The sequence below is a fragment of the Gopherus evgoodei genome, chromosome 9 (assembly GCF_007399415.2).
Source record: "Gopherus evgoodei ecotype Sinaloan lineage chromosome 9, rGopEvg1_v1.p, whole genome shotgun sequence".
NCBI lineage: Eukaryota > Metazoa > Chordata > Testudines > Testudinidae > Gopherus > Gopherus evgoodei.
The window spans coordinates 48362338-48376369 of record NC_044330.1 but is presented as its reverse complement, the minus strand read 5'-3'; the positions used below and the strand labels follow the sequence as shown (position 1 = coordinate 48376369).

Here is a 14032-nt window from a genome sequence, read left to right as displayed (position 1 = left end):
TCTGGATAGATGATTAATGAAATAATAGTTTCCTTGTTCCCCAGACTAAGGGATGAAATCTAAAACCGTGGTTCCCAGAAGAGCCAACCTTTCTCAACTACCATAAGGAGGAGGGCTGGAATATGAGAGCAGTCCACCCTTCCCTGATAAAAATAAAGAGCCCCTTAACTTTCAGAGCAGTGCTATTCTGAATGTCAGCCAGCAGCTTCTTTGACTGGCCTCTCCTAATAAACAAGTATTAGCAGACCGATGACTTCGCCAGAAGCCTCTGACATATGGTTCTAGGGACCTTTCTTAACTTTTCCCCAATGGGCTGACCTGGAAAAACTCCAAGGAATTTCTTCCATAAAACATTTCCCTATGTCCAGTTTACCCTATCCAACAATTTCCTGTGGCAGTTTTCCCTGTACAGAGAAATGTCAATGAGAGTTCTCTAGAAACCCATCTTGGTTTTCTAAACGCTGAACCCCAGGAACTTGAATCCAAGCTTCCAAACTACCTTAAAATTCAGCCTCTCTTCTGTGAGAAATTTTAGATTTACCATCACCAACCTGGTTATTACATAGGGTGCCATCCTCCTGGATGCGGTTTGATGATGTATGGAGAGGGCAGGTAAAATGAAAGGCAGATGGGCAGCTTTGCATTTCGGGATGTGGTCACGTGACATGTTAACGGCTGAAACCAGTTACTGTGACTGCACAGATATGGAATAATGCAACCTGGGTAAAGACTTATTAAAAACTAGTTCTTCAGTTCCACAGGTTTAAAATGAAATAAGTGCTCAAACGTACTATGTTCCCTTTCTGGGCGTCTCTTACGGGGTCTGAATACTCCTAGTTAATAAAAAGGGGCACTGTCCAAGGTTTGATGAGTCAAATGCTGACCAACTTTAGCTTTCATCTGTCTGCAGAGTCCATACAGGGTTTTTTTTGCAAGAACAAAAGGCTAATTCAATTTTTCAAAATAAAATAAGAACTAACATTCCAGTATTCAACAGCACTCAGATACCATGGTGCTGAGTGTGGTATAAGTGTCTCCACAGATTAGGTTTAGATTGATAAATCAGCAACCCTACAGTAACAAACCAATGTATGTGCAGAAAAGGGGAGGGTGGGAACTGTAAAGAAAAGAAAATCAATTTTAAGCTTAAGGGGCTAGGCTGATCAGTGAAGACCACAGAAATATCACAAAAAAGAGTTTATTTAAAGAAACATTTCTCTCTGCTGCAAACAAGGTCTTGCAATGCATGGGCTTCCAATCCACTTATTTACCGGGTTTCAGCACTGTTTTATTCTCAAGCCAGAAAAATGTCATTAAGATGCAGTTAAAGTTGGAAACAGATATCAGGTCTATTAAAACATAATGAGACTGACTGCGTCTGGATCTTAGAAAGTTGCAAGGAGCCTTTTCTCCCTGGCCTTGTGCAGTCCACTTATGGATCAGGCACATTTTCAGTCCCTGTTTCCTTCTCTATATTTTAAGGATGTCCAGTTCCTGCATAGGGACATGGAGGAGGCGGGGTAATGGCTCCTCCCAGCACTGGGCAAGAGAGCTAGCTCGCCTCTCTGAGGGTATGTCTATATCTACAATTTTGCAGCGCTGGTTGTTACAGCTGTATTAGTACAGCTGTATAGGGCCAGCGCTGCAGAGTGGCCACACTTACAGCAACCAGCGCTGCAAGTGGTGTTAGATGTGGCCACACTGCAGCGCTGTTGGGCGGCTTCAAGGGGGGTTCGGGGAACGCGAGAGCAAACCGGGGAAGGAGACCTGCTTCCCCGCGGTTTGCTCTCGCGTTCCCCGAACCCCCGTGCAAGCAGGTCTCCTTCCCCGGTTTGCTCTCGCGTTCCCCGAACCCCCGAGCAAGCAGGTCTCCTTCCCTGCGGTTTGCAGGGAGGTTCGGGGAACGCGAGAGCAAACCGGGGAAGGAGACCTGCTTGCACAGGGGTTCGGGGAACGCGAGAGCAAACCGGGGAAGGAGACCTACTTCCCCGCGGTTTGCTCTCGCGTTCCCCGAACCCCCCTGCAAACCGCGGGGAAGGAGACCCGCTTGGGGGGAGATTCGGAGAACACCGGAGCAAACCGCGGGGAAGGAGACCTGCTTGATTACCAGAGAGGCTTCCTCAGGTATGCTGGGATACCTGCTTATTCCACGGAGGTCAAGAAAAGCGCTGGTAAGTGTCTACACTTGATTACCAGTGCTGGATCACCAGCGCTGGATCCTCTACACCTGAGACAAAACGGGAGTACGGCCAGCGCTGCAAACAGGGAGTTGCAGCGCTGGTGATGCCCTGCAGATGTGTACACCTCCTAAGTTGCAGCGCTGTAACCCCCTCACCAGCGCTGCAACTTTGTGATGTAGACAAGCCCTGAGGGAGGGATAAAGAAGATACATCTCTGAAAGGGGTACTGCACCAGGTGCACTTATCCCATACCTCTAGGAGCTCCAGGAGGCACTCTCCATATCAAGGCAGAATGCCTCTTTAATGCTTCCCCAGGGAAGCACAGAGCTGCAATATTGCCATGCCACGCTGAACCTTATGGGCAAACGGAATCCTACTAAGATATTGTCTTCAGTGTTTTTCAAATTTAACCCTAAACTTTTAAATATCTGAAAACATGGAAGCCCGAAGTTAAGATGTTCTCAGTTGAGGTTCTTCAGACAGCATCACCATTCAGTCTTTACTACAGCCTACTGTCTGCTAGCATGATGGGACCATGTTCACACTAGCGAGCTTACAGTGGCACAACTGTATCGATGCAGCTGCGCTGCTGTAAGATCACTCATACAGCTGCTCTGTGCCAACGGGAGAGAGCTCTCTCATCAACATAATAAAGCCATCTAAACAAGCAGTGGTAGCTCTGATAGGCACTTCTGTTTCTATAATTTATGTCGCTCAGAGGGGTATTTTTCACACCTCTGAGCGACATAAGTTATACCAACAAAAATGCTAGTGAAGACAGCCTGAATTATGGCCCTAATTATGCAACAACAACAACAAAAAACCCACTAAAAGAATTGGGCATCAAAATCCCAGTTGTGCCTTTGAACATACCCTCCTCCTGTTTCTCTGCATCTTCATTGTAATCAGAGTAAGGAAGTTTAGCAACAGGGCCAGCTTTACGCCGATTCCCCGGAATCGGGCGCTGCTCCGGGTGTCTTCAGCAGCATTTCGGTGGCAGGGGGTCCTTCGGTGCCACAGAAGACCCGGAGCAGACCCCCCACCGCCGAAGTCCCAGACTGCCACTGAGTATTCCAATCAGGCCCCATGGGTCATAAAGCCGGCCCTGTTTAGCACTTTGGGGCTTCCATTGGAACTACAGATGAGGGACAGGAATTTGACAACATAGCGATCACAAGGGAAGAGATTGTTAGTGGACAGGCATTAATAAGGGATCAAAAACTAAGACTGATTATGGAAGAGTATATAATAAGGAAATAATTATTAAGTCTATCTGATGAACTGTATCTTTACGTTTTGATTTTTTTAAAAGGAATTTTCTTCGTTTTGTTAGAAACACGTGTGCATTACAACTTATGGCAAAGTTTCATGAACATCTTTTCAATAGTACAATTTTTGTTATAATTATGGGGAGTAAAGATGATTTATATTGTTTAATACAACAAAAAAGACACAGGAATATTAAAATTAAATAGCCTCACAACAGAATTTGTATCTTCTACAACTCTAAGGGTTTGGCTGATGGAACTTACTTATGAATGCCACCAGTGGTACATCTGTGGAACTTTATAAAGCCTTTCAGGACCTAACAGAGCATTCTGAGATTCAAAAATCCTTCAGTATAAACTATATGATTGTCTTCATCTTCCCTTTTGAAAAACAGCCCTATCCATTAGATAATGTCAGAGACCAGAATAAAACAAGTTTCAATGACAAACTTCTTGTGATATAATTTTCAAGAGCACTGGACTTCTACAAAAGACAATTACAACTCATTCTTCAAAGTCCAATATCAGTGAAGTATCTTGTCTGATCTGTCTTAAAAAAAAAGTTACTAACAAAAAGTTCATAAAAAGCTACTTTTATGTTCTAACAGAGCATATAGATTTTTATATAGCTACAGAATGCTAAAATGATTCCTACTTACATTCAGAGCTAAACATTTCTCACCTTCTCCAATCACATCTTAAATATTATTAATAATTTTTATTACAGTAATACATAGGGGCACCAGTCAAGATCAGGATCCCACTGAACTAGAGACGCAGTAAAAGAGTCCCTGAAGAGCTTACACTCAAAATAAACAAGACAGAAAGACAAATGGTGAGAGGGAAGTCAAGTTCAGCGATAGGAAGTGACTTGCCCAGAGTTAGCCAAATATATTTGTAGTGGGTCCTAGTTCAGAACTCCATCCACTACACCACACTGCATCATCCCTTTGCATTGGGATAAAGCAGGTGGTTGATCTCGAACACAGAGGTACAGACAGTACTCCCTAGTCACTTCATGTGAACATCTGACAACTCTGCCGGAGTCTAAAGAAGGTAATGATCACGGACAAGCGGCTGAAGGGTTATGCGTATCTGCTGAGTTTCAGCTTATGTTTTTATGACAATCAGGATCTCAAAACAGAAAGTTTTTAGTTTATTCTTAGAAGTCTGCTCTCCTACCAGACCAAATCCCTACAAACACCTGCATTCTCTGCCCAATGTACTGCATCATACCATTTTAACAATACATGGTGGTGTTTCATCACAATGTAATATTGAGAAAAAAAAAAAGGCAAATCAAAGCATTGTTTCAAGGAAGCATCCTGAAGTCTGGATGTCTGTCTGTTCCTAAGGAGGGGTCCTCCTAGGCCCTGCGACTCAGACAACCAACCCTGTGTCCAGAACAGAAGTATCAGACACACAGACAAACACAATACGTTGGGGAAGAGTCAACACAGATTTGTAAAGGGAAATCACACCTCACCAATCTATTAGAATAAACAACCATGTAGATAAGGGTGATTCAGTTGATACAGTATATGTGGACTTTCAGAAAGCCTTTCATAATGTCCTACACCAAAAGCCCTTAAGCAAAGTAAGCAGTCACAGAATAAGAGGGAAGGTCCTCTCATGGATCAGTAACTGGTTAAAAGATAGAAAACAAAGGGTAGGAACAAATGGTCAGTTTTCACAAAGGAAAGCGACATCCAGCAGGGACCCCCAAGGATCTGTACTGGGACCAGCGCTAGTCAACATATTCACAAATGATCTGAAAAAGGGGGTAAAGTTGGCAAAATTACTCACAATAGTTAAGTCCAAAGCTGACTGTGAAAAGTTACAAAGGGTCTCATAAAACTGGGGGACAGTCACAAAATGGCAGACAAAATTCAATGTTAATAAATGCAAAGTAATGAACATTGGAAAAATAATCCCAACTATATCTCGGGTCATTGTGAATAGTTCTCTGAGAACATCTGCTCAATGTACAGTAGCAGTCAAAAAAGCTAACAGAATGTTAGGAAACAGGAAAGGGATGGATACTACGTCACTATCTAAATCCATGGTATGCTCACACCTTGAATACTGTGAGCAGTTCTGGTCACCTCTTCTCTAAAAAAGACGTAATAAAATTGGAAAAGATATGACGAAAGGCAACAAAAATTAAGATTCTGGAACAGCTTCCATAGGAGGACAGATTAAAAAGACTAGGAATGTTCACTTGGAAAAGGAGAGGACTAAGGGAGGATACGATAGAGGTCAATCAGATCATGAATGGTGTGCACAACGTGAGTAAGGAAGTGTTATTTAACCCTTTCTCGTAACAAGAGGGTCACCCAATGAAATTAATATGCAGCAGGTTTAAAAAAAAAGAAATATTTTCTCACAATGCACAGTCAACCTATGGAACTCATTGCCAAGGGATGATGTGAAGGCCAAAAGTATAACTAGATTCCAAAAAGAATTAGGCAAATTTATGGAGGATAGATCATCAATGGCTATTAGGTAAGATGGTCAGGGATGCAAACTCATACTCTAGGTGTCCTTAAACCTCTGCCATAAACTGGTACTGGACAACAGGGGATGGATCACTCAGTAATTGCCCTGTTCTGTTCATTCCCTCTGAAGCATCTGGCACCATCCACTGTCAGAAGACAGGAAACTAGGTTAGATGGACCACTTTTTGTGAGCCAGTATGGCCATTTATGTTCTTATGAAAATCTGACCTATTATTACTACATAAGCACACATACACATGCTATACAAACTACACACCTTAGAAGAACTGATGCACGTTATCATAGGTCAGCTACTATTAAAAATATTTCGGTGCTTCTCATGCAATACATAAAAAGACTCTGCAACAAAATCTCTAAAAACGTAGCTTTAAGACTTTCTGATGTAATTTACCAATGTGCAGCTCATGACGCTGACATTATCTGAAGGTAGACAATAAACCTGTACACAGATCAATACTATCCTTTCTCCAGATGGTCTTTTCAGAATAAAAACACGTGGATATATACTTTGGTTCAAATTAGTCATTTCCTTACAAGCCAATAACCTTGAAAACACTGTTCCAATGATTTTCCCATGCTGCTAACTTTCTTATCTTTCCTACCGGCTAAGAGTCCTCTGATCAGAATTTTAACAATGAGTTCTCTGTTTTCTCTTCCCACCCCTCACTCCTCCAACCAACTGCTGTGTACAAAACAGAGCAAGGAGGCTGGGGCCATAAAGATTTAGGTGCCCTCAAGACCACATTCAGTGTTTGAAGGGACAGCACCAATTTGAATATTAGCAGTTGCTGGAGCCCTCATGAACTGCTTTGTGCCATAGGCTGGGAGCCCCTTCCTCTTTCATTAATCTGGCCACATTTGTCTGATTGACACAAAACCTACTTTTATTATGATCTATCTGTATATTTGTATTTCCTTTTCTGCTCTTGCCTCTAGTGACAGTCATAATATAAAGGGCCCGATCCTACTCCCCTCTATTCAGGCTTTTGTATAAGAACCATCTCTGTGCTACTGGAGCCTTTCCACTCATTTCAATAGGAGTTCAACTGAGTCAAAAAAGTGAGGTTTACACAGGAAATTCTCAGACGACAAAAAAAGCTTTCAGGGAAAGGTTAATGCTGACATATAAAACGCAACTGGCGGTTTCCAGGGTGCGGGTATATTTTGTAACATTTTCTAATTGATTCTCCCCCCTACACACATACACACACAGGTCAACCATTTTATTAATATTTTTCATTTGCCCAATCATAAATTAAGTTTGTAGCTCAGACATTCCCTCAGGGGGTTGAAGAAAGAGCTGATAAAGCAAGCTAGCTTACTACTGAGCCTGAAGGGGCAATAAAGGCTTTCCTCCTGTGTATTCCTGCCTCTTAGTCACTTGGGCTCCAATCGGATCTACACAGGCAGACTCCTGAGCCCACAGAGTCCCACAGCTCAGCACAGAGCTCCATCTGCACCTATTCAGGCAACTGCAGAATCAGGGCTTTGCCCCACCGCCTCGATTCATAGTTCACTTTCAACACTTGAGCAGGGCAGGCACTGACCTCCTACTCTGGCTGTAAGCCATAAGGATCCCCGCAGCAGGCTCTACAGAAGAGCTGTGAGAAGGTACAGTGAAACTGGATTACTCTTCTGGCCACTCAAGGTGGTTACAATCCCTATTCTCAGATAGGATAGCAATAATATTTAGTTAAGAAACAACTCAGTCCTGCAAAATGTTTTGTGCTGGTGCTTAACCTTAAACACGGAGCAGTCCAACTGAAGAAGTCAAAGGGCTTTATTTTCTATCCAGAGCACATATGGCCAGATTTTCAAGGGAACACAGCTCCCATTGTGGCATGGTGGTGCCAAATTAACTGGCAAGATTTTCATAAAAGTGTCACAATGTGAGCTGGTAGGTGCCGAGCTCTTCTGCAAGTCTGACCTATGAAAAACAATGATAAAAATAAAATCAGACCCAACTCTTTGGCTCTTTTTGACCCTTGTTTTCTAGCCCTATATCTGCACTGCCACCTAACATCTGGGTTTACTTGTTACAGATCTTTGCCTTATAACATATACACAGAATGCACACCCAGGGACACAGCTATTTTTCCTTCCTGCACCTTTAGAGCCTCTCCGAGACATCCTTTAGCCATAAAACTGTTTCTCTCCAAGATCCCTAGAAGCTTTTGCTTCTTATTTTCCCCTTATCAGTCATCCTCTGGGAGCAGGCCTATCGGGATCCCGTTATTTTCTCTTCCTTTTGACTCCAGGCTCTGACTATGGAGTGGGTCTTATTTAACTTATGTCAACATCTTGTGGTTGAAGTTGATTTATCATCAGGTGCTATGGGACTACTGGTCTCTGAAGCGTTTTCTCTTTTCAATAAAGCTAAAAACTTGAAGTAAACTTTTATTTTTAAACTACACTACAAAAATGACCAAATACCTACAAGCAGTGAAAATGAGTGATCACATTTGATTTGCAAGTGTTTGAGAGACTGGGTATTAACTAATCAACATGTTTCTTTCTCCTTCAAGTATCAAAAGCATCAGGTTATCACTGGGTTCAAACAGGAGAAAAGAAATGCAGCTAAAAAAAAAAAAAGGAATGTGTTGGAAGAAAAAGAAAAGACCGTCCCCACACACTTAGAGTATGTCTGCACTGAAACTGGAGGTATGATTTCAGCACGTGTAGACAAACCTCAGCTAGCTTTAATCTAGCTACTGTGTGTGTCAAGAGCAGCAGCAGCAGCCCAGATTTCAATTGTGGGCTAACTCAGGTGAGCTTGTGTACAACCAGCATTTAAGCCCATATTGCTGTGGCTACATTGCTATTGGTACTTGCACTAACTAGAGATTTAAGCTAACTTGGCTATGTCTACAAATAGTGAAATCACATCTCCAATTGTGGTGTAGCCATACCCTCTGGACCTGATCCAAAGTCCACAGAACTCAATAGAATGATTCCCTTTCGACTTCAACAGGCTTCAGATTATGCCCTTAGAGTTCAGACTACCACATCTACACAGCCAACAGTAAGAGCCTATGTCAGGAGCCAGTAGCATCAATCACACACACACAGGGGGTGTTTGCAAATGCAGGTTTCTGACACAACACCCATCTCTCAGGTCAGAAGTGAACATGTAAATTCGTCTGAGATCCCAGATCTACTGTGCCACAACAAAGAGATTTGTTTAAACACTTACGGCACACCCAGCAAATATTCACATACCTAGATAAATTTACACACATCAGTAGTCCCATTGAGCTCAATAGGGAAAAGACTGAGGCCCAGATGTGCAACCTGGATTTTGCTTGGTACAGTCCGTCAGTATAGTTTACAACAACCTAGCCTGGCTTAGTAATAGATTAAAAAAACACTTTGCACTTAAACATAGGGCTTTCCACCTGGAGATCTTAAAGTGATTTAAAACCATGAATGAAGGAATCCTCACACTCCCCATTAGAACAGGGATTCAACTGAGGAACAGAGCTTCCCCCACCCTTTAATAAAAGGCACCTAAAACAATGTTTAGGCAACTAAATAAGTGGCTTGAGTTTCAAAGGTATTGAGTACCACTGACAAGAATGAGACATACTAGTGCTCAGGAGTTTTCAAAATCTTTTAAGCATCCATGTTTTGGAAATCTGGGGCTAAGTGTGGGTACAGCTGGAAATAGAATCCAGATCTCTACACAACTAGTTCTGTGCCTTAAGCACAAAGCTATCCTGGTCTTCTTAAGTAGAAATATGTACAAACACCCAAAACAACACTCAAACATTGAAAATGTGAATCCATGTTTAGGTGAATTGCATTAGGAAACATGCATGAATGCCATACGCACAGCATTGGGAGTTTCACACTAAAATTTTCCTATCTTCACTCACTTGAGGTGTGTTGTGACGATTTTTCAAGGGTCAGACTGGGCAGAACAGCCTGTACATTGCATGCCTATAGCCTCACAAGGCTGTTGATATCTTAAAGAACACTTCGGAAAAACATCCTATTTAAAGAGGTTTTTTTGTTTTGTTTTTTTTAACATCTCTCTAGTTTTCACCTTTGCCAGCTCCCTTTTTTCATTATCAGGAACATTTCCATAAAAAAAGGTTGCTCCTTGCAGATTTTTTTCTCCCTACGTAAGATCATACTTTTTTTGACAACGATCATAAATCACCAAAACACAGCTGTGATGTCAGCAACAGAGGACAGCTTTCAAAAAAAAAAAAAAAAAAAAAAAATCTGTCCAGTAACTTGAAGGGGAGGTGCAGACACACAGAAAAAGGAGAGAACTATGATAAAAGTAACACAATTATCTCTGACTAGAATGTTTTTCAACATTTTCTCATGAGGTATCAGCATGACTTTAAACACATACAATGGATTCCAAATAAGTAGGAAAGATGATAGTTGGTTACAAAAGGTTTTTCCCCCCCTCAATATTTGGTTAACATGAGGCTTCATAAAATCTGGTTAACAAAGGATCCATATTACATAACAACCTCATCTCACATGCTTTTTAATATACAAAACTAAACTGTCTGAATGCCTTTACAAAAAGAACGTTTTAAAATATGAAAGGGAAGTGAGCAAAGAAGAGGATTAGGAGTAACTTTGTTTTAGCATTAAGAGGTTTCTAATCCTGAGTGACAATCTCCACTCCCCTCACTGCACCATAGTACCTTTCCTTTAGATCAGGTTCCTTTCCCAGTGTCTTTTTTGGTATGTCCCCCTCAGGTAATACATTCCATCAGAAGTGCTACAGGAGTGGGAATCCTCCACTTTTTAAATAAGAAGAATAATGGATTTCTACTAACCTCAAAGAATCTTGGACCAGATGTTTAAAAAGTATCACAATCCCCAAATTAACAAGATCAATCATGTGCACTGAACACTGCACACAAACGTCTCCATCAGATTTCAGTGATTTTCCTGCTTTTAAAAGTAACAGCCCTTTGGAAGAAGTCTCTGCCTCCCGCTTACCCCCACGCCCAAATACTTTACTGAGGGAGAATTACATTCTTATGTATCCATTTCAAGTTATTAACTCAAATAACAATAGAAAGAGAAAGCCCAGCTGCAGGGTAAGTGGGAGATACCGCTCTCCAAAGAGCTAGCATCTCAACAAAGCCCACCTGCAAACTTCATTCTTCAGGAGAGTGAAGTGGTAATAAAGCCTTCAACATTCCAGGATTAGTAATGCTCCAAACTTGATCAATCTCAATTTCCAACAGCACCTCTGTGTGAAGTTGTGAGGTGATATCAGTTTGAAAAAGATCTTGATACGGTATATAAGCTGCCTCCCTCCCCGTCACATATTGAGAGGTTATATCTATCTTCTTAAGGAGGGTTTGGTCCTCATTTCATCTCTGCAGTCCTTGCTGTAATGAGACTAGACTCCAGCAGGGGAAGGTTCCTCACCTAGAGCAGCATTTCTCCAACTCTCTCATGTTAGCTAAGAGAACAATCACCTCATGGGCTCATGACTCTTCTCAATATCCCAACTCACAGTCGCTTGGTTCTCAAATGCTTTCCTGGTGTTCCACAGCTTCACTGATTCATGACCTGATCCTGCACTATAACTCAATGCTAAAACCATGGACTTCATTGGGAACTGGATCAGGTCCACAGAGAATAAACAGTTCGGTTTGGGATACTCAGCCGCAAACTGGGTGAAAACGGGGGGGGGGAGGGGTTTATCGTGGTAGAAATCTACCAAAGAGCAGATGAGGAAGAGTAGTATATGTGATCATGTACAGCAAGTAAAGACTGTATTACAATTCATACACACAGAGGGCAGAATTAAGAGTGGGCAGATAACCTGAACTGTCATTTCCTGCCATTAATGCTTCATCTGACAATTTTCACATTCTTTTAATGCCCTTTATTATTATTTTGTTTAGATTTTTATAATTATGAAAAATAGCAAGCTTTGCTCCCCTTATGTAGGTAACTGAAAACACTGTTTGGAAAAGTGGCATATTTTCTCTTTCTTATAATATATGCACTGGAAATAAAGGTTAAAAAAAATTAACTGGTGCAGACTTCACATATTCCTGAAATGTGGCAAAATGTAATCACTATGCAAAACCTGCGTTCACAGACACATGTGAATAGTACCGAAAGATCAAAAGGGAATGTAGCATTCATAACCCCTTTAAAAACTTCCATTCCCCAACGAGAAAACTGTCGGTTTTGATAGAAAATTGTGTATAACTCAGAAAAAGGAAGAAGTCATTTTTCTCTCAATATTTTAGGAGAAAGAACCCCCAACAAGATACTTTTAAGAAGGTAGTAGTTAAAACACACACACTTATTTTCAGGGGACTATTTATTGGGAGGCATTACCAACCACTCCCTTTTTGCTTTGCTTTCATGCCCTACTAACAGTAACTCATTTGTTAATAACATCCATCGATGACAGACTATTTTTATGGTTACACGGTACCTGGCACATCACAGGATCTCAAAATGCTTTATAAACTATGGGCCTAATACTGCAAAAAGATCTGCTTACATAGGCCCTTACTCCTGGTCAGAGTCCTATTGAAGTCCACAGCACCCTGAACAGAAGCAAGCATCCACAAGAGCAAATCTTTGTGTCTCTTTGGGTCCTAAATAGGAAGGAATAGGCATGAATCCTTTCAGCCGTCACTAAAAATGCAGCCATATCTAGGGTGGAGGTTGGCAGAGAAGTGGACTCATCCCCATAACGTTACTCTCAGGTCAGGGTTGAGGCACAGTGGTGCAATGGAGTGAGGAAACATGCCCTATTATTTTCCAACCTCTAACTGTTTTATGGGTAAGAGAGGAGTTCAGTCTGCAGTCAGATCAGCACCTTCCATGATCACTATGCTCCCTAAGCACTAGTTTTAAGGCAAGTGGGCAGCAGGTATGACGGACACAGGAATGAAGTGAACACATCTGTGAGAAGACAGTAGAATCTTGATGAGCTGTGAGCCCCTATTTGTCCATGCCTTAGCTCAGCCACCAAAAGATCTTATCTGATCAACTGGAATGAAACAATAGAAAATCTGTCAGCTAGTGGCTGTGGAGCATCACAAGTCTATTAACAATTGACTGATTACCCCATCTGACCAGAGTCAGACTCTCTCAAATCTCTCTCTCTCAATAAACTGTTAAAAGTCAATATTGCACAGAATGAAAATTCAATTTAAGGTAAGAGGGAAAAGATGACTAATTATTCTTTTACAGCACCATTGATCATTCCAGCTCTCCTTTAACACTGGAATGGGCAGTACATACACCACTGAATATAGTCTCGACAGAGATGGACACTGAAGATGAAAAGGCACTTCTTAAAAACATGCCAGAATGGATAAAACCTAACACATAACATTTGAAATAAATAGCTCTCAAATGACAGGACATCTCAGGGCTATTCCAGGAAAGGTTAGAAAGAGTTTACAGGGTCAATAAGAAAAATGTCTGGTTTCAAACAGGACTTCAGCCAATTTTTTTACAACTTTCATTTACAGAACACAAAGCCATGGAATACAATGATCTTCCATACTTCAGTGCTTCATACAAGTCAGAATTCGTGACTCCTTCTGCTTGCAAAGGAAGAAAGAATACATGCAATGTTACATGGGAGCTCCTTCTAAAGAAAGAGCTCTATAGAAAGCAATCTACTCATTTTTTGCTTGGAACAGCATGACTGTTGTAGGCAGATATGCCATCTACATAACAAAATGCAGATTTAACACAATGCTGGAAGTCAATGTTTCTTCTGGTGCACTGGCAACTTTGGGATCTTGTTCATCAGCCCCTTTATGTTACCACACTGAAAAATCACTAATTTCACTTGCTGTGCTAATGATCACATTGTATGCAACAACAGATCTACTCTGGGAGGTTATGGATACACACAGCAGGCAGAGGGAGGGAGAGAGGACAACACATTGGCCAGCCTGAATCAATTTCAAATCACATGAGGAGATGGATAAAAGAAAAAGCAGCATTTCCAGGAATGACAGGCACCATCACGGTACTACCTGCCGTTGCAAAAGCAAATTATATGGAGGTTGGAAAGATAGACAAAATACCCATCTAGGGCACC

General features: G+C 41.6%; 1 protein-coding gene across 1 annotated transcript in view; it reads right to left on the bottom strand.

The window, feature by feature from the left end:
* HS6ST1 (heparan sulfate 6-O-sulfotransferase 1) overlaps window positions 1–14032 on the bottom strand; it is a 282737-nt gene that overhangs the window by 210944 nt on the left and 57761 nt on the right. The window lies entirely within an intron of this gene.